Below are 21,484 nucleotides of genomic sequence, written 5' to 3'. Positions count from 1 at the left end.
CCACATGGCTGTTGACATGAAAGTTTGTGAGGTGGACCTTCTTTTAATTATTTGTGTTTTAAGGAAAAGCCAAGTTCATGGCTCCCAAGTGAGCCATGGATCTCTTAATTCTATAAGTTTTCTATTCTACTTCCTTTTCTGTTGACTGGTATAGACAGATTTACATTTATCTCTCATGATTAACACCCTGTAGTTCCCATGATCTCTTCTGGAACCCTTTAAAAGTCCTTAAAAATTCTTAAAAACGTGGTGTCACACCTGCCACCTTCCAGGCTTCCAGTAGTTTTAGACAAGAGCCTACATACCACAGCTCACAATTCTCACAATTCTGCTATTTTATCCCTGACTTCTATTACAGTGTTAGGTCACCACTTACTCCAACAATTTGTTGCATAATCTCTTCCTATAGATATTTCAATTCCAGAGACAGTCTCTGATGTGTCCCTGACCAAGATGAGTTAGGTTCTGAGCTCTCTGCCTCCCCCTGTGCTGGAGGTGAATGCATTTTTTTAGCCTGCTTATGTCTTTAAAAGATAGTTTCCTAGGGATCTATGTAGGCTGGAAAAGATCCCATTGAAATCAGAGAAAGCTTATGTAAAGCTGTACACCCACACACCAAGATCCAGTTTACCCTCTAGAACTCTGGCGTTTGCTGCTCACAAGATAAACAGGATTGCTATATTGCAGGAGAGTTTGTGTCCATATAGACCACACCATGACTCCCACAGCACTAACCCCACCTGCTTCAGGTGTAACAGGATCTAAACGGAGCAGAGAGGACAGAAAGGGAGAGAAGACAAAGAGGCACAATCATCGATATTGTGTAACTCCAGGTATTTTTAGCTCCTATACAGATATCCAAATCCCTTCTGAAACTTTCTGAGCTCTTGACCTCCTTGACTTGCAGCGCCAATGAATTCTTCAGATCACGTCTTGAATGAAAATGTGACTGGTGGCCAGAAGTGTTACTAAGCAGAACAGTCCCATCAGTTATAACTCAATAGGTACAATCCTGCTGCTTAACCATTGACATTTCTATTGCTTTTATATGGGTATGTGGCAGCAACATTTCTCTGGAGCAAGGCTAAAATACAAAGGACAGGCCTTTGAACATGACTTCTTAGAGTATTTAGCTGGAAATCCCTGGTTCCTTATGGCACCTGCAGATCTCAGCATTCCTTTTGACTTTCAGGTTTTTTCCTAAATCCAACTTTGCCTTCCCACAGGTGAAATATTTCATCTTAGTTTTATTCATTCTGCTTTTTTACAATCCATTAGCTTGCTTTCTGTCAATTATCAACAAGCCTTTTACATCTCTAAGTGCACAAATCAGTGCAGAGGAAGTGTTACCAAAATTTCAAGAACAGGGAGACATCTAAAGGAATGAACAGATTCTCTAAGGGAAAAAGCCATTTAAGGAATGCTTTTAGAAGGACCAGAATTTGACCAAGCTGATAATATAATATAGGTACAGCTGCTATCTTGTGACTTTTAATACAGAAATGAGAACATGAATTAATTTCCTTGATGATACTGTTTCAATCTAAGGAAATCTGCAATAATTTACATAATTCCCATCTCCTCTCTTTCTGTAGGCAATTTAGGACAATGTGTAATGCTTTTAATCAGTCTTTTATTAGTATCCTAAAAATGAAATCTTCCAAAAACAGGTTGTGAAGCAATATAAACTCATGTACAATTAGCTCAGTTTAAAAATGTTTTCTCCTAATGGGATTATGATCTGTAAATGATCTTGTTGCTATGGCAACTGCCACAAAAACCACGCTGTGTTTTCAGTTCAATAGCAACTATTGCACCTGTATACCAACCTTTCTTTCTGTGGTTTATGTTTTTGCTCCTCAGACAGTGGTGTGGAAGCAAAAAAAACCCTGTGACCTAGAAAAGTTCAGGCATTCTTTCGGCTGTGCTTGCAGGTACTATTATTAACAGCACTTCTCTTGTATTTTCTTCAAATTATCTGTATTCACAAACCTGAAAAAAACACCCCAAAACTATTGATGGAGGTATGTGTGCATGTGTCTGCAGGGAAATAGAAAAGCACACTACTTAGTTTGCATGGCACCATAGAAAAATGGGCAGATAAATTGCACAATGATAAAAAATTATCTTAGGAGGCTGTGACCAGTATCAGCAAAAGCCAGCAATGAACAATTCTGTGTGGCCACATAGCTGCCTATAAAAACAGTCATATGAAAAGCCTATTTCAAGCTTCTCCTTTCCACTCAAGCCAAGGAGTCATAAAAGAGGCATCATTTCTGTATATTCTCTTGAGAGTTGATGCTGGAAACACAAGAGAATGGGACATTATTTTTAATATTATCTAAAGTAAAGTGAGGTAAAAATAGCTCCTTTTATTTATACATGTGTGGCTGGGTCTCATTTGGAGTCAGTTGCACTGACTTAAATGACAGAATTGAATGTCAAGCTCAAGAAAGAAACGTCGGTGAGGAGAAAAGGAAGTTACCTGGCAAAAGTGGAATTTACCACTAGAAAAGATCATGTAGGAACCCCCAGGAAAGTGTAAGTCCAATTCCCCCTAACCTTTTCATTATACTCTCTGAAAAATAAAAAGCATCAAACAGATTCAATTTCCTCCTGAAGGAAGAGATGATGCTGTACTTGTAATTTTGAGGGGCAGTCAGACACAATAGTGATTGGTGCTGAGTTTGAACACAAATAAAGTTGGGTTCTGTTCCTCTAACATGCATCACCATTTCCACCCACCAAAAGCTTATTATTCCTATACTGTCTCAACAGGAAAATAATGTCTTTTGTTTTTGTAGAAAAGTAAACATAAATCAAGGTGCTATTTGCAAACTGAAATCCCTAAACAAGGTGTACAACAACTTCTTCAAAAGGCATCCTAGGCAAAAGAAGGTCAAAGCCAGCCAGCTTTGCTTTGAATAGAAGAATGACTACCCTGTTCAGAGAAGAATAGGGAAGAAGGAATTACCAGATGCTCCTAAGTGGAATACTGCATGATCCACTGTATTGAAGAGAACAGATGGATTCAATGTAGCTAAAAGAGACATTTTATCTAGCAGTTTTGAGAGTAAAAACAAAAGGTAAAGTAAAATTCTATTACCAATGTGACCTCTGAGGAATAGCTACACCTCAACAAAATGCCTTCCTATTCCTTTTATTCATACACAATATATACTCCTTGCCCTATCCCCACAGTCACCACTGAGGCACCAGCAGTGTGCGGAATTTGTTCTTATGCATGAAGATACAAACACCAGTCATCCTCCTCTTTCTAGTATATAATTCAGATTCTTCTGCTTTGCTGCACAGAATACATTCCCTGTGTCATAGACTGAGAAACTAACTGGGTTTACCACTTTCACTCACGCAACAAGCCACAGGACAAAAGTCCCTCAACCCGAGTACAGAGAATTAAGCCCTACCACCAAAAAGGAAGAGAAAAGTAGAGATACAAGAATAACTACTTTTATTTGTTCATTTCTGTTCTCATAAAGCTAATGCAAAAGATGCTTCCTGTTACCTGGAGTATTATCTATTTTTTCTCACTCTATGTGAAAAGTAAAATGGTCCTAAATGAATGGTCCTAAATGAAAAGCGCAGATTTGAATAACCTGAGCTCACCATCGTTTTTAATCTGCTGACTGAGGCCCAGTGTTAAAATGTTAAAAAATGAATGATTACTATGAAATTACAGGCACAATGTATGCAAGTAGCCACCCCCTTTGGCATACTAGTCTGATGCAGGCCAAATTTTCAAACTATAAGGGAGTGATCAGCTTTCTTCACATACATGAATCCTATTGATTAACCTACGCTAATAGAAACCAATTGCATGAGATAGCAAATTATTCTGCCAGACAATCCACTAATACATGAGCAATGGTCATCATCTCTATGGTGACATTCATTAAGACAGAAAATGATTTGCTGCCCGGGATTACTGCTCAGCCATTCCCAATATTTTTAGACAATGGCAAAAGGGGGACATTTTTTGACTGTCAATTTTTGCCCAAGAAATGAAAGAGAAAAAAAGACAAAGAGCAGTTCAGGACAAAGTGAAATTCTACATGCTGGGGTCATTAAGTTTTCATTCTGTGCATTAAACATTAATGAATAAACTAGAATGTAAACAGTGATGAATAGAGGAAAGACTGTGTTGTTTTAACCATTTTTATTTAACTCTCAGACAGGACATTTTGTTTCTGAAATATTAAATTTAGAGGTTCTTGATAGTCTCTTCAGTTATAAAATACCAAATTGTAATTAGATCGTGAAACTCAGCTAGCTGGACTGAAATACCAAAAAAATAGAGGTTATTTAATCATCAAAGTAATAACAGTTCCACTCTGAAGAGAGCTCTTGTATAGTTTGCTCAAGCTAAATCAAATCGTAGTGATTCTTGAATACAAAACACTGCAGGATCAATATTCACAGTCATGCAAGTATCAGAAAACCTGAGCTTTACTCAAAGTATTTTCCAGAACATATGAGAAAACCCTGAGTTCATTGCTCAGTTCTGACCTACTCCCATTTTTTTGTGTGTTAAGGAACATACATTGGACTTTAAATCTCTCCATGGAAGAGATGGTTTTCCAAGATCCCTCAGCCAGCGCTGTCACTGCTGCCTCCCAGTAATCTGCCCACAGCCTGCTCGTGACCAGGAGCTGGAGACAGTGCCATGCTCACCCAGAAAGGTGTCCTTGGAAATAAATTACTTATGGCACAACACAATTGAATCTATTTCTGAGGTTAATCCATAATGACACAAATGGCTGGTTTTGCCTGTGAACTCACTGTGTTAAGCAAGTGCTGATCTTCCTGGGAGAGGGAATTGAATCCTGCTGACTCACCAGTGCAAGCGAGGGGTAGGAAGAAAGATTCTGAATGACCCTGGAAAATGAAAGCCTAGGCAGAACAGCCCTCAAGGATGCAAACTCAGGGACATATCTGGAGGCAAAATTTGGTTCATAATAATTATAAATGCTTTTGTAAGTAAAAACACTCCATAATAAGATTAGTTCTGACAGTCTGAAAAACGTTGGCTATATTAACAGCAGTCTGAGAAAACTCCCAGGCAGGTGTCTATAGGCCGTCAGTATCTAGAAGGCACTGATAATTCAAAATGAGCACAGAAGGTAACAATATCATTTGGAGACTGCAGAGAACTAGAGAAGACAGCATAGAAGAGTGAGAAATAGGCTTCATAAGCCTTCCAAGTTCTGCACTGACCCCTCTTTCATAGCTATTCATCCAGTTTGCTCTAAATTCAAATTATTGAATATTACATATTCAAATATGTATTATAACTATTTATAAATTAAGCTTCCATCAGAGAAAAGGTAATTAAGCTTCCATCAAAGAAAAGGTATTCTTCCCAGTCATATGAAAAAAAAAACAAAAAACCTGTAAGATGTTCCAAAAAGATAGGCTGGACCTACGTGAAGCATTTCTTCTACGGGAACTACATCATGTGGAATCTAATCAGAAAATTATGATCCTGTTGTTATTGTGCACTGTTTTAACTGATGCCAGCTGTATGCTCTTTTAATCACATAAAAACAATAAGAAAGTGAACACAGTATTTCCATGTGTATTTTCATTTCCAAAGCACTGGAATGTAAGAACAGTGTTCTCTATAGACAGACCAATATACTGCCACTTTTCCTACCCTGTGACCTTCCTTTTTTGTATCAGGACCAACTCTAAACTCCTCTTTTTAGACAAAGTTACTATGGCCTTTGTTAAAATAAAAAAGACAACTAAAATTTTAAAAATAATAATTTTAAAAAAAGTTCTCATAGTGTCTCAGAGAAATCCTAAAAATCTTACACAGTTTGCCTTGAAATGCAGAGGCAAATGTAGGCATACACCTGAGCTCTTCTTTTCTAGTGAACAGCTGGAAGTCTGAACTTCAAAATCCATCACAAAACCAAACACCAGGTTGTTGACAGTTCTGTGATTGATCTGTCAGTCTTGACTCTGTAGAAAATATTAAATATTTATACCCAGTGGAACAGATTATTCCACAGTCCAGTGGTGGTAGTTCTGGCCTGGGATATAGGGAAGTGTTTCTAATCTTCTGTCCCAAAGATAGTATAGTTCTTTACATGAAGCAGAAAAGTTTGCAGACTATTCTGTATATGCCTATGGCCTCTCCTTTCTTTCCCATCTACCCCCCTTCAGTCAAAACTTTCCTGTCTCCTTAGTTTTATCTGGAAGAAACTCCTTAGAAGCAATTGTAAGGACTTTCCTATTAAAAAAAAAATCAATTTAATGATCTGGTTTTCCACTGGGAGCCCATGTTGTCAGAAAAATCTTTACCATCTATAAAAATGGTCCCCTGATACCTAGTTACAATTGTCCCAGGAGAGAATCATCAGTATGAGCAAAATCTCAGCTCTGTCCAGCCCTGACTTCTGATAAATGTAGACTCTGGATCTTCTCAAGCAGATCCAGCATTGTAAGCAGAAAAAAACAACTGACAGGCACACGTTCCCTCAAAAAAAGGAAGAAAACCTCAAAAAGTTTATTTATCTTCCAGCATCTCTGAATCCTAACAATAGTACCTGCATGTGCTACACCCTGCCACTCCACCACCTCTGCAACATGTCACGGAGGACTTGAATCATCTCTGACGGACGTCGGCACACATCCCGCCAAGCATCTGACAGAACAATCTGCGTGAGCTGCTCGTGATTGACGCCAACCTGTTACAAATCATTTGTCTCCAACAAACTGTTCCCAACAGTTTGTTTGATGTATTTGATAGGAACTGGGAGGGGAAAATAATAATTTAATAATGCAACATGTCAGAGCTAATTTTTTTATTTATTAGGAAAACTGTGCTTTTGTTATATCTGTCGCTGGATTAAGCTAAAACAGCTAATGCTCAAGTCTAGAGCAATGTTTCAGTAATGGATTAAGTGGTTCCAGTTGTACTGAGAAGGGCAAGCACAAAGGATTATTTCTTTTGCTGCCTTAGTCTAAGACCAACCTGTCCTTCCTATCATATTGATGCACTGGCAAGCAGGGCAGCGCCTCATGCAGGACAGCTGCTCTCAGGACCGGCTGAAATCCTGTCAGGGCAGTGCAGAAAGCCATTTGTCACAGCTAGCGGACTGCAGAAGCCAGGTAATTTTGTCACAGCTAGCGGACTGCAGAAGCCAGGAGCCCCTGCTTGGGTAGAAGTGCTTTATGCAACTGATGAGAGATACAGCAGTCAGTGCCAGGCTGTGCGCTGCCAGCACCATATGGAGTGGTGCTTCCTTGCTTGCTCTGACCTTCTCCATGAAGGGAAGATGCCACCCTGCCCACCTTGGCATCTTGTTTGGCATGAAAAACGGTGAGGAGCTGGTGGAGGAGGCCACAGCCCACCACCTGAAGCAGTCCGCCAGCAGTCCACCAGTCCACAGCTGCTGCTGTCTGTCCATCTAGCAAAAGGAAACCAAAAACCAAACAAGATCCAAGAGAGGAGGCATCATTTGTAAGCTTCACTGGTGGAATAGTCTGAAATATTAACTATATTTTTAACATGTTTTAGAAGTTAAAAAAGCCCACAGAACCCAACAAGGTCAATATTGCCAAATAACACATGACATTAAAGTGGTTTTGCCATTTGAAAGTCATGAGGGGTGTTGAGGTGATGGACATCCACATTTGGGGGCACCTGTTTGATTGTGGTAGCTCAGATTCCATTAAAATATAAAATGTTAATGGATAGACTTATGAAGGTTCTCCACCTGAGTACCTCTGTCATTTTGTCTCGTGGAAGAGAAGGAACCAAAGCCCAAATGCTCAAGAACCCATTCACAGTTACCACTCCATCTTGCCAATGAACAGCAACAGACATTAAACTGTCACCAAGTAATATCTGAAAACCCTGGCCACAGCCACAACTTCTCAGAGAATTGTGGTTAAGAAGTTGATTTTTCTCAAGCTGACACAACAAACTCAGTTTTACCCATGCTGCAACATGAGTCTACCGTGGGCTACAGAAACCATTCAAAAGCTGGGAAAATACATAAATGGTTATGTCTGCAATCTGCTGTGCACTGCTGCAGCTACACTGATATCAAGTCTTTTGGTAGCTTATTTAAAGCTGGTTGAACCAAGAATCACAGTCCCATTTTCAGCTGCAGCGCACACAGGCTCTCCACTTTAAAAGGAATCTCAAAGTCTCCATCTTACTGTCTTCTCATATCTGCTTCAGTTTTAGCCATTTAATCTTTCCAAACACCTTTCTCCTGTTTTGGGGAGATCTTTGTTCAGAAGGATTTTAATTTTTTTTTTTTTTTTTTTTTTAAAGATCCATTATTTCTGGCAGTTAAATTTGTCATTTTACTTCTCTGGGCTCGTAACTGTAGTGTAAGTGACACTCAGGAAAAGAAAGGTGTTCATTTCAATGTTCCCAGGCTGAGAGTGCCTTGGCTCCTCCGTATAAAGCAGGCATTTTCTGGAGATGAAGCCTTTAATGGGCCATTATCTGAAATTATTAACCACCAACAAATACCACCTCATTCTTCCCCCACTTTTAAAGTTATAATCTAGTACCTTCAAGAACTGGAAGTTAGATAACTTTGCTGACAATTTGTACAGCAAAAGAAATAGTACGTGACAGGCAATTGTGAATTCTAACTCTGTAATCACACTTCGGAGGCCTCAGCAATATCTCATGAGAATGAATCTGAAGTAGCTATTATTTAAAGTACCTTTTATTTTCTAAATGCCGCTGAAGCAAGGATTTTCATAATAGTAATAGATACAGGGTGAATTTTTCTATGGTGTAGAACAGAATGACCTACATTAAATTCCAGTAAAAACAGGGAAACATAGTTGCTTTGAGAGACATCACATTGAGAAACTCAGTGGCATGACACAGGATCAGTAAATACCAAGATATCTGGGGTCTGGCTGTATTTGCTACAATGCCTAGCTGAGCAACACGTGTTCAGTCAGTCAGTAAATCTATAACAGTTTTACCAGGAAAGATTAAGGAAGTTTCTTCTGAAATGAAACCCTAGCTGTGGGAGATTATATGCTAAGATAGAACAGCTAGTGTTTTTGTAGACATTTTCAAAGTGACAATTTGTGGTCACAGGTGATGTTTATACTTCTGTTTCATGTAAGGATCAACTGTCTCTTGCACCTGTGTAGGCTTTTACTCGTAGCCAAACTGAGTTCTGCAGGCTCAAGAAATGCCACATTTCTTTTTGGCACTTTTACACTGAGATATTTTAATTCCCTTTAGTCTGCCCTTCTTTCTGGCCTATCAGAAAAGAAAAACAAAACAAAACAAAACAAAAACAAAACAAAAAAACCCACCAAACCAAGCAAAACAAAAAAACACAAAAAAAACCCCACTCAAAAACAAAAACCACCCTGCTATTCATATGCTACAGATTATGTCCTGTGACCGTCTCAAGAGTTAGGGAGCTACTTGAATTTAGTCAGGCAGGATCCTCCTACTGTCATAAGGAACAAACAGGTACATAAGACCATTGTTTCCTCCTTAAGACAAGGTAAAATAAAACATAACTGGGCTGAAGATAACTTTCCTATCACAAGTACTATGGACTGTATTTTTCTGTCCACAGAAAATAAGTAATGCTGAGTCTTTAGTATGCAAGACTACTAATTTCAAGGTTCTCCTCACTTTGTTGAGTAAGTTGTTCTGATTTATCTAGCTGCCACAAGTTCCTGCTGTTGTAATGCAAGTTGCCCTCCAGGTCTTTAATACATCACAGACCATGCGGTTCTAAAAGCCAAGAAAAGCACTGCTTTCAACTATTTCCCTACTAAATTATGCATTTATTGTAAATGCCTATAACTTTTGGGGAACTTGACAAAATACTGTGGGTTTTCTCTATCACTGAGGCAAGGTTATATCTATCAATTATTATATAAGAAAAATTAAAATTTTCAATTCCTGTGTGTCTGTCAGACTCAAATTAAAAAGCTATCTCTTGACTGTTACAGCTGCTGGTACTTCATATACTCAGGCATACTTAGCAAAGCACCTGAAAGAAATCCATTCAGTGGCAATCTTCTTTTCTGAGTATAAAAGGGCTGTCTCTCGAGAAAGTACTACTATATTCCCAGGCTACTTGTTTCACAGGAAATAAAAAATGCGAAGTCCCAATCCCTTCCACTTAATGGTACATTTGTATTACAAGAATCACACTCATGGTAAACAGCTTCTAACAAGAATAGATCCAACTCTTCCCTAGAGAAGGAGGATGAGATAGGACAAGATGCTGAAGATCAACATGAGGCTCAAGAACTGGCACTAGGAAAAAGATTTCAGATATCCAATCCCTAGAAAGTATTCATAGGCACAGGACTCTTCTTGACAGGTGGATAATTCCCTGAGTATGTGGCATATCTGACCTTTAGGAATCTAGCCTGGTGTGACTCATAAGACAAGTGTGAGGCTTAGAGGAAAGGTGCCAAGAACAAAAGACATTTGACTTGTTATCTTTGTGGCTAGTTTAAGTGTATGTGGAGGGCTGGGAGCCCTTGGCACAAGAGCCCTCTGCTCTCCCTTGGAGAAGAGAGACTTGAGAGCAAGACAATCTTCCCCAGAGATAAGCAACCTTCCTCGGGTCATGGCGAGAAAGTGAACCACCCCCAGCATGCCTTGTTTCTATATGGTAATACCCAGTACCCCGTTGGCTAGTTGGTTTCTACCCCACCCCCTGCCTACCCCATATAACCTCTGCCCCCTGGCACTGATGCAGGGAGCCTTGTCCCTGGCCACCCCTTCAGAGGGACTGCTGGACAATAAAGGCTATCTCTGTGGAACTGCCACACGAGGCTCCTGTCTCTCTGTCCCCGAGTTCACCTTGGGTGATTTCACAAAGGGCTGAATCACAAGAGCTGGAATCACTTGTAGCTGAGAAATCACTACACTTGCTGAAATCACCTGCTGCCCAGGGAAGCTGGCCACCACCCCCTGCAAGAGTTGTTCCTTGCAGGACACACTTTCTAGGAAGGTCATGGAACACTGGGTTGTCCACTCCTGGCCTCCTTGGAAGCAACAAGTGTATGGAAAAGGAATAAGATAAACAAGACTACAGCAATACAAGACCATCAGATAGCAAAAAGAGGAAAATTAAGGAAAATGAAAAGTCTATAGGCATGGAAATTATTCAAACAGCATATTAGAAAATGCAGTTAAAGTTGGACAGACCACAGAATTGCCTAGAAAGTAATAACCTAAATTTTAGATCCAGCAGCAAATATTTTATCTCTTTTGAGTTTGTGTTAGTCGATGGAAACCAACAAATTTAGACTTTTAAGTCAATAAGTGAAAAGCTGTTTTGGCCCTTTAGTGTGCCTGCAAAGATAGAAGAGACTGAAACAAATTCTGAAGGTAAAAAACAATTAAAATATATGCTAAATGAAAAAGGAAATGTAGCAGTATATGGTGTATACTGCATCCAACTATTATGACTTTTGCTAATGAATCTGATTTTTTAAATGAAGGAAATGCTATAGGTCTCATTTATCTGGACGTAATTAAAGCATCTTGCTGGGACATAAGGGGAAATTATTAAACTAGAGAAAATTGGTAGTAGTAAAAATATTATAATGCCTACAAAAATGGTTTATAGAGAAGACAAGAGTACCGGTAAGGGAGAATGGATCTCTGGCAACCATATTTCACATTTTCATTAACAACTCAGCCATAATAGGTAGGAGCACACTTGTGAAATCCAGTAATGGTGTAATGCTGAGAAGTATCTCAAAGTGGCAAGGACTCTAGCATTGTCTTGGAAGAGCTGACAGACTGAGAAATAGATGTAAGTATGTGTTGAATATAACTACTTTTAAGTGCAAAGTCACAGCTTTCAGGACAAATATCAGTAATTTCAGCTAAGGATTGGGAGTTCACCCTATAAGATGAAAAAGAAAGAAAGAAACAAGCAGTTTATTTCAGGATGATTTAAAAGCCACCAATGTACCATCGTTGAGAGAAATGCAATCTTAAGAAAGATGCCTGACACAAGGCACTTCCTTGGGAGTTAAGGAAATAATAACAGTTGTGCTGAAACATCATGTGGCCAAGCACATTTAAGAAGTCAATTCAAACTGGAACGTGCATAAGGAAGAATCACTAGAAAGGTCATCAGAAGAATGAAAAATTTCACTTCTGAAAAGCAAGGGAAACAATTTGGCTCATTCAGTATAATGTATCTTACACCGTGGTGGGGCAAGTACAGGAAATGAGGAAGAGAAAATGCAAGTTATATAAAGTTGTCACAAGCACAGACAGGTAGCCTGCAAGGCTGGCATGATTAATACAGGCTCTGCTATCAGACAGCACAGGGTCTGTCATCTATCTGATTACCTTTGGATTCCTAGCACAGATTATCAGGTGTTTGTAAGGAAGGAGCAGCTTCTCTCAAAGTGAGAAAGAGAATCATGCTATTGGAGTGACAGACAATTTTCCACTCTCCTACTAGAGTCCACCTAAGCACAAAACTGCCTCTGCAGCAGCTTGGTGACGAGGTTCTATTCAGGAATCTATTCTCTCTCCAACTGTTCCCCCTCTTGTCTATTGCCTCCAGCTGCTACTTGCAAATCCAGTAAAGATTATTAAAAAGTATCAAAATCAGAAAACCAAATTTTAATACTTAAGGCTCTTAACACTTAATCCTTAAGGTTTACGAAGAAGTAAAACTAAAACACTTCTTTGTTTTCTGACACAGGTAGATCTTGTTGAATTTTGTCCTGAAATAAGTGAATATATTCAATATATTGTGAGAAGCAGGTGAACCCAAAGAATGACCCTAGAAGAATCAGCCTCATCATTATACCTCATTCATGTTGTGCCTCTGCTTTACTATTTATAATCTTGCATTCTATTAAAAGGCAGCTGTCAAAAAGAAACCAAAACAATCATATGCCTGTTCACAATAGGCAAGTAAAAGGAAATACTCAGCTCTGTGTGGGATTACTACTGGTTAGATTCCACTAGAACATGCCACACACTGTAAAACCTTGTAATTATGAATTAGACAATGAAGAAGATGGCTGAGAGTGCCATTCTCCAACCCAGATTACCAGGAAACAAACACCAGAACTGAAATAACATGACGTTTATCTCCAGAAACTGTGAATACAGCCTAATAACACATATAAAGGATGACACAGACCCTCGGGGAGCACTCTAGCACACCCCTAAGGCTCTAGGCTGAGATCCAAAACTGCCCATCAGGAATTACAGTGGCAAGAATCAGAGGGACTTCGGCATATTTGACCCAGTTTGGTGACCCTCTCACTTGACCCTTTGCTGCTGCTGCTGCTGCTCTTGTAGTGCAATCCATTCAGTGCATTGGTGGGGGAATAAAATAACATCAGCCCACATTCCAGCAGACTACAGGGAAATTAAGGAACTAATTTGGAATCACCATGTTTACAAACAGTGGCCCAGTTTACAGAGCTCTTCAGGGAGCTGAACTTTTAACGACAGTTTTAAATACAGAGAAATAGGTTTCAGAAGGAAAAGCAATTGTTGTCCAGAGACTGTACGGTGTGGGTGGGAGCAAATGGCACTCCCATAAAGAATGGAGCAGCTGCTGCCAGTTTGGCATAGTTATGCAGTATTTAGCATATTTCACCCCTGAGGATGATTATCTTTCTGTCATGAGCATAAAACACAGATAACTCATGAGCCAGTTGAATCTCTTTCTCATAAGTGGTAGGGAGGTAATGCACTGATAACTCTTTGGAGGCTAAATATATTTATTCTGTTGGAACTAGCTTTTATTATTGTGGCATTTGAAAGGGACAGATATCGCCTGAAATCCTGATTTTTCATTTCTCTCTCTCTTTGGGTTAAGCTTTTTATTATATCTGCATTATGCTTGCCACAGTAAAATAAAGGAGTAATCTAGAAAAGGGAGTGAAAATAAACATTGGATAAGCATATACTTTTCTTCATTGGGCTTTATGGTGCAAGTACATGCACCTGTTTTCTTTGGGTTGCTGTGTGGATGAAAACCTGCCTAAAAAGGAGATCGGAGACCATTAAGAGCTCTGTGTTTTTGTTCCTGTGGTAAAATGACAAGTAAGAAATTCTGAGGTGAAAGCATGAAATGGTGCAGTTTCTCTAAATCCCTCAAAATTCTCATGCACTTTCTTCCCCCATTTCATAGCAATGCAGATTTCTAAAAGGAGCAACAGAGACAGTTTACACTGTCTTGAGACCCTGACCATCCCACAATGGGCAACACTAACAGCCCTGCAGGACCACTTCTAGGGTAAATAATTGCTTCAGGAGATACTTGATTTAGGAGATACTTGATTATTTAATGGAATTCTCAGAAGCCCTGGCCCCAAGCAATTTTTTTTCCTGTGAAATATGTGCAACTCTGAGCCAACCCTTCATTTGTTAAGCTAAAGCAACTTCTTTCAACAGGGGATTGGCAAGGTGCATCATCAGGGAATTAGGCTGTATCAGGGATGCTGGAGTCTTCACTCCAGACTCTTTGGCATAATCACATGCTTAAGTTTAAAACAAGTTCCAGGAGAAGTGCCTATGCACTGCAACACTGCAGCTAAGAAAGACAGCTACGAGCACCAGTGGGACACTTTTCTGTTTATGGGTGATTCACTTCCAGTTTGGCTCCTACTTTGAATGGACTGTTCCCTTTTTCTTTAAGGAGAGATCAGGGGATTTTAGACTCCTAAACTGGGCATCTGAGTTGGATGGTAAAGGTTAAAAAGGAATGTAGCTGCAACCTTCCTGTTCAGAAATGAAGTCTTTGTGTCATTATAAGAAGGATCTATCCATTAATTATTCACCATTCTTGGTTGTCAGCTTAATCTAAAAAAGCATTTTGAAAGAATAAAATAGAAATACAGAGGTCATTTCCTCATTGTATCTTCCATAACCTTCATAAGCTAAGTCGATTTGGCCCTTAATATAACTAACATGTTGAAAAAAAACTTTTAAAAAATCACCAGAACTATTTTTCACAGAAATTGTCTGACAGCTGCTTTTGGGTAGAGGGCAAAGAGAGTATAGAGAGAGAACTCCATCTTCACTTCTTTCCTTGTGCATTATAAATGTCTTTATATAGAGCAACACACTAAAATTTTTAAAAGTAGATTGCTTGTATGTTGAGCTGAAAAAACCCTGCTTAAAATTCTGATAGAGACTGATTAGTCTAACTGCTGAACAGCTTTTCCATCTACAAGGCTCAGAAAGATTCATCCTTACAATGCACCACTGTCACTCAATCAAAGAAGTTTTATAATCTACTTTTGAAAGCAATAATTTCCTAAATTCTGTGAAAAGATCAATCCTTTTCCCTCTCAAAGTTTATAAATTATCCCTCTTACAGTTGTTTTTTTTTTTTTTTCTTTTTTTGCTGTTAAAAGACAGTTAACTTTATTATTGGGAAAGCAGGTTGAATGGTACCAGAGAAGGCAAGTGAAACAAAAGGCATCTCAGAGTTGTTCTGAATGCCTTGCTGCAGCAGTGGGGAAAAAGCACCTTCTCACTACCTACAGGCAGGAACCACCTGAGAGGATATTCCCCAGAAAAGCACGATAATTTGCAATTTGGGACTCAGATAGCTTTCGTGAGGAAATACATGTGCCTCAATATCTCACATTTCTATTATTTTGTTTTACAATTTGCATCAATTAGTGCATAAATAGCAACTTCACAGGAAATTAAAAAAAAAAAAAAAGAAGAAACCAATCACTTATTACATCAGTGCCTCTTCTTGTTCTATCCTTTGCTGCTTCTGTAACAGTTTTTAACTAATCTGCTTGAGGTTTTCACTGTTTTGTGATGCATAGTCTAGTACAGTTATGGCTGATAATAGACCAGGTCGGTATCTGGGAAACGGGGGTAGTAATCTTTCCTTTTTCTGCTTTTAGCCTGGTATTTGATGGCAAAGCACTCAAGGAAAAGGGTGTTTCTTACTATTTACATATATGGTAGTTGGGCATTTGTCTCATCTTAATGAGCTCTTCCTCTCTATCATTTCAGAGAACTCTGATACCCAAATCTCTGTGCCTTTCTTTTTTTTTTTTTTCCAGAGAGAATTTCTCAAGGCTCTTCATGACAAGACATGAATATTTATTTTTTTATGAAGCTGCCAAAAGTAGAAAGAACAAAACCAACCCCTCAACCCCCTCACGAAACTCTGCATTCAAAATCAGCTGAAAGAAAACCTACAGAAATTTACTTTCAATTATTTTAGGCAATGTACCTCCTTGTTTTCAGCAACTGGACCCCACCAGTGGAGCATCAGGAGATGAGTAGGGCTACTTTATAACACTTACCTAGGCTAGGCACACGAAGCTTGCAAGACTCTTCACAACAGGAGTCAAGGGAAAAAAGGGTGGATAAGAGGGATAATAGGTTAGCACTCCAAAGGGGCAAGAAGCAGCACTGAAAAGGGGAAATGTGCAACAGCCTAAAGTTTCTACCTATCTCAGGTGACAAGAAAATTGTCTAACTTCTAATGTAGCAGAGACATTTAAAGATATCTATCACATTCGTGGTACCACTCTTGGGAATCATGAGGCTTGCACACAGTTTTAAACCTGATGCAGCAAGGTTTTCTAATCAAGCAAATGCTTAAGATAAGCTTAACTAGACAGAAACTTCCTATTTTAAAAAAAAGGGAAAAAATTTTTTTGCAATTTTTATTTCCAATTTCTCCAGGAAATACTTTCTTTGACTGAAATATTTTTATTTATTAATCAAATATTTAAATATCAAACTGGATTGACATGAGATGTCAGAGTCTCGAGGTTCTTTCCTTATCTATAGTCCAGACTTACTGGTCAGATCACTTTGCTCTAGCCAAGATAACGAGGTGTTTCACAGAAAGTCTTCAACCACAAGCACGGATAAGAGAAAGATAATCTAGCAATGGAGCTTCATCCTGAGATGGGAAACAGCATTTGCAGGAGGCAGGATGGTAACTCACCACACAAGGTTCAAGGCTGAATTCAGTGTTGAACGTTAACGTGTTAAATGAAACACTTCTAAACATTTTGTGCAAGGCTTATTTCAGTACCGCTTGAGTTTCTTAAAAACTTATTAAGAATGTAAAAAAAATCTAAAAAAAAATCTAAAAAAAACCCCAAAACTTGCCTACAGACCAAAAAATCCTAGTATACAATGGCCTTTTCACTTAATAAAATTCCTTGCCTCTCAACCTCTGAGGATTTGAACATATATTGTGAGGCTGGCTTAAGTCAGAAGATTGTCCTCTTAATTGTCTGCAGATGTGTATTATTCCAGTCCCTATGAGATGGAAACCATTATCAAATCCTATTTTTTTCATTTATTTACGCCAGTATAGCTTTCCTGCATTCTACTGCACTGGCTGAATCAGGGCAATAGACACCAGAGAAAATTTTTTACTTAACCTCTGCATCTTTGTACTTCTGGATATTTACTTTGCTCTTACTCAAACTATTTTGAACTTTCTCAACACACAAAACTCATAAAGAATTTAGGATAGACCTTTACGACTCCTAAAGTTTATTTTGATATTTACAACTTACTCTGTTTAAAAAATTGTGAGTGAACCACTTTTTCTATATCAATTCCTGCTATTACCAGGGCAAAAGTAGAGGTGGATAAATAAATTGAGCCATTTGAAAAATTTGAAAGATTTTTGTCATTTTAACTGAAGCAATTATTTCTGATAAAATAATGCTGATGAATCATAGAAAGGTGGGATTATACCATGGTAGGGTCAAACAATACTTACGCTATTCCCCAAAACCATTTTCTAGCATTTTCAGAGCACTTCAGTGATGAATATTTCAGAAACTCTTAAGCACCAAATCCCCACACCATCCCCTACATATTTATAGTGTCCTTCACATTCAGCAGTACTTATGCATCCAAATAGATTAGCAGCAAACTACCCATTTCACTACCATCTTCTGCATTCAGCCCTGTTTGGGACAGCTGGGTTTTTTTCTTTGTGATCTTATGCATTGGAAAGGATTGTGAGAACATGAGGACTCTATTGTGTTTGGGGGGTCCAGACTAAAGAAGCACACTCAGCAACTGCCAGACAAGTAAAATGTTTCACTTTGACCCAGGGTTAATTTCTTGAACCACAATCTTCCTACTTTCAACCTCCAAAGCTGGTACCAACAAGATGGAAGCTCAACTGCAAAAATCCAATAAATTTCTCCTCATCTAATTCTAGACAAGCTGATGCTCCTCAGCAGTAGCACACCCTCTTCCTCTCTCTCCCTCTTTCTCTCACATAAAGACTATGGGTTGTCTACACAGGGACCATACTGAACATGAATATAAAGCGCTGTTAGATCTGAATAGTTTCTCTGATTTGGAAGTGAATCAAACAAAAGCAAATTAAGGCAGTTTTCTTTTTTTTTTTCCCTAAAATGAGAGAGGCTTTGCATTACTTTAATGTGGTTTAATTAATCCAATTTACATCAATTAGCCTGGATTAATTTCCCAGAGAAGATAAGTACAAAATTCAGGTTTCACTGAATCAGCATTTGTACTAGCACAATAAAAGTAGCTGATTTTAAGTATATAGACTATGATGGTAATCCCAGTAACACTCATAATGGCTGCTCACATACCTGAAGAAAGACAATTTTAAGTGCTTACATAAAGCAAAAGCATGAGGGGATAAAAAAGAGGATTTTCAAAATGGGTAGTCTAAAGGAGCATAAAATACAATTGCCATCAGACAAATGAAATATCAATATTGCTTTGTAAAGTAAGTGTTTCTTTATGGCAAGATGGATCAGTTCCATTAACATATGAATAGGTTTTCATAACATTACACTGTTTAAATAGAAACAGTCAAACCAGTGGAACTTACACTCTCTCTTTTAAAGCTGATCCACATTGCTTCAATTTGCATCATCTGTCAGCTCACATGCAGATGTTCCCTTTCACACCCAAGCTGGCTGGTCAGAGCAGTACTTGTTCCAGTTGGAGGCTACCTTCTCCCAGAGAGTGTGGGACATCTGACAGAAATTGGGGGGTGTCTGCTTTAAAGATGCTTAGTCTGCTTGAGGCAAATTTGGCCTTTAATTGAAACACTTAAATCACCCAGCTAGTGCAAGTCATTTTGCCCAAAAGCAGATTAGGGCACATTTCCACAAACCTCCTACTAGGAAAGAGATAAAAGAATCTTTGGGCAGAAACCTTTCTGCTATCCCCATGGGACCCAGAAAACCACACAGCGAGACAGGGCTAAACAAGTGCATGGAATGAAAACCAGATTGAGACTTCTGAGGCAGTGGATGATAAAGGGCAAGAAGTAGAAAGACAAGAGTGATGCTGACATTATTTTTGCTCTGTCTAATCCTAGCTGTGCTCAGAAAGATCACAGCTCCCTCCTACTACTGGACTGCCTTATCACCGACCTGTGTCAGAGAACAGAAAATTTTGCCAGACCTACCAGTCTATGGCATAATAGCCTTTTCCAGTCCAGGTCATCCTGACTGAATCAAATTACACCAACAGAACTCAGCAGTAACTGGAGGTTAATCAGCAGAGTCTGGAGGGAATAATGTTTTCATGTGGCCAGCGCCAGTGAAACAGGATGCCAGCCCACAGCCTAGCCAAGCAAGGATAAGCCAGAAATCAACATAAAATCAGACAAAGAGTTGCACAAGTGTTTCTGGTTTGTCCAAGAAACATCCACAGAAACTATCGGATTATGAACAGACAAAGCATGCAACATAAACCTATTTACAAGGCATAGTGCAGAAGGATGCATGTTTTTGTGAACCTAGACAGACCTGATCCTTCCAACTGCTTCGCTCCTTCTGTCTTTTCATCTCCCATAGTGTGGGCAAGAGCTTCTGCCAGCTGTTTCTCTGGTGGCCAAAAAACATCTGCCTTTTTGTCCCCTCACCATTTCACTTGGGCTGACTCTGAGGAAAATACCACTAGTACTAGCTAAAGCCAGAAATAGTTCCTTCTGTGTTTTTCCTCCTGGGGTTTTCCCAAAACAGAACAGCAACTCCAGAAGAAGATAAGCAGTGAGAAGGGCAGCACTTTAAGCAAAGGGAAACACTCTTCCAGCTCATAATATTTGACAAGTTTCTGCTAGTACAAAGGATTTGTCTTTTCCATATCAGTCCCCTTTAACGACAAGGCAAATATCAACCAGTGACAAAATGAGAGAAAGAGCAAGTTGAAGATGCTAAAGAGTCTGTGGAGGGTGGAAAGACAAACTCCTGAGAGCTGAGGACAGCAGTTCCAGCATGATTAATACATGCACGGTCTTGAATGTAAGCACTAATGGCGTGCAATGAAATTGAGCTGTCTAGGGAAATCAAGCAGGACACACTTTGCAACACCACAGCCTTCCTCTAGAGTTTAATTTTTGTGTTTACCACTAACAAAATTCTTTCTCCAGGTCTCAGCACTTTCCCTTGGTTTTCTCACACAGTTACTCTTGCAGCTCAGGTGAGACAAATCATTTTGAAACTCATCCAGGGACCTGCTTACTGAATGTGGATGTAGCTCTACAGAAACACCACAGTTACTTCAGCTTTCACAAGTAGTACATGATAGAGGATAAGTTTAGAAGCATTTTTTACTGTTTTGCTAAGCCATGCAAATATGGGCTGTGCTTTTTTCTTGCCTGCTTTCCTCTGCAGTTCAACTCTTGGGAAAAGAAAAATTTCAGAAAATCATTGGGGTTTATGTAGCATTCCTTCATGACTCAAACTTTAGTATGCTAACAAAATTACACTTTTGAATAGCAATGATTAAAAATTGTAGGAGTCTTAGTGATCAATTCTTTGCATGTAGAAGCTTTAAATTTTCCACATTTATTCATGAGGGGGAGGTTGTCATTCCAAAAGACACAAAGCTCCCTCCCCTCAAATAAACAAAAACTAGAATTTTTTTTACTTTTTTTTTTTTTTGGCTATCAAATGGCAAAACCACCTAGCAGAACACTCACTTAAACCTCTTAAGGTATCACTATTTACACACAATTCCAATTTATTTCCTTTGTGAGCTAGTTTATGCTTAATAGAATTTGACACTCCTAAATGCTCTGCTGAAACACTATCAAGGTACAGAACTAATAAAGATAATTACCCTTGCAGAGTGGAAAGTACTTCTGAATGGACTCATTGAACCAGACTACATCTGCTGCAAAGGACTTTTTTCAAACACAAACAAAATTGTTACAGAATGCAGGTTATTAGGAAAAAATACAGTATAATCCCTTGTAATTAACACCTTCTACATCATAATTTAGTCCAGGAGTTTAAAAAGCAGTATTGGGTATGATTCAAACAGTTACAAAAGTTTAAATATAACAGGCCATGTATCCCTACATAGGAAAAGAAAGGAGGAAAAAAAAAGAGTGTATCAACTTGCTTTCTAAACAACTCTAAATGAGACAAAAGCACCTATCAGTGTCTTACACGTTGTCCTGGCATATCAGAGAAAACTGCCATGGGCTGATTTGCAAGCTATTAGAAA

Source organism: Corvus kubaryi, unplaced genomic scaffold (assembly GCF_017639235.1).
Source record: "Corvus kubaryi isolate FWS band 111438036 unplaced genomic scaffold, C.kubaryi_AGA036_p1.0 37398, whole genome shotgun sequence".
Lineage (NCBI taxonomy): Eukaryota > Metazoa > Chordata > Aves > Passeriformes > Corvidae > Corvus > Corvus kubaryi.
Note: the sequence above shows the minus strand (reverse complement) of the source record.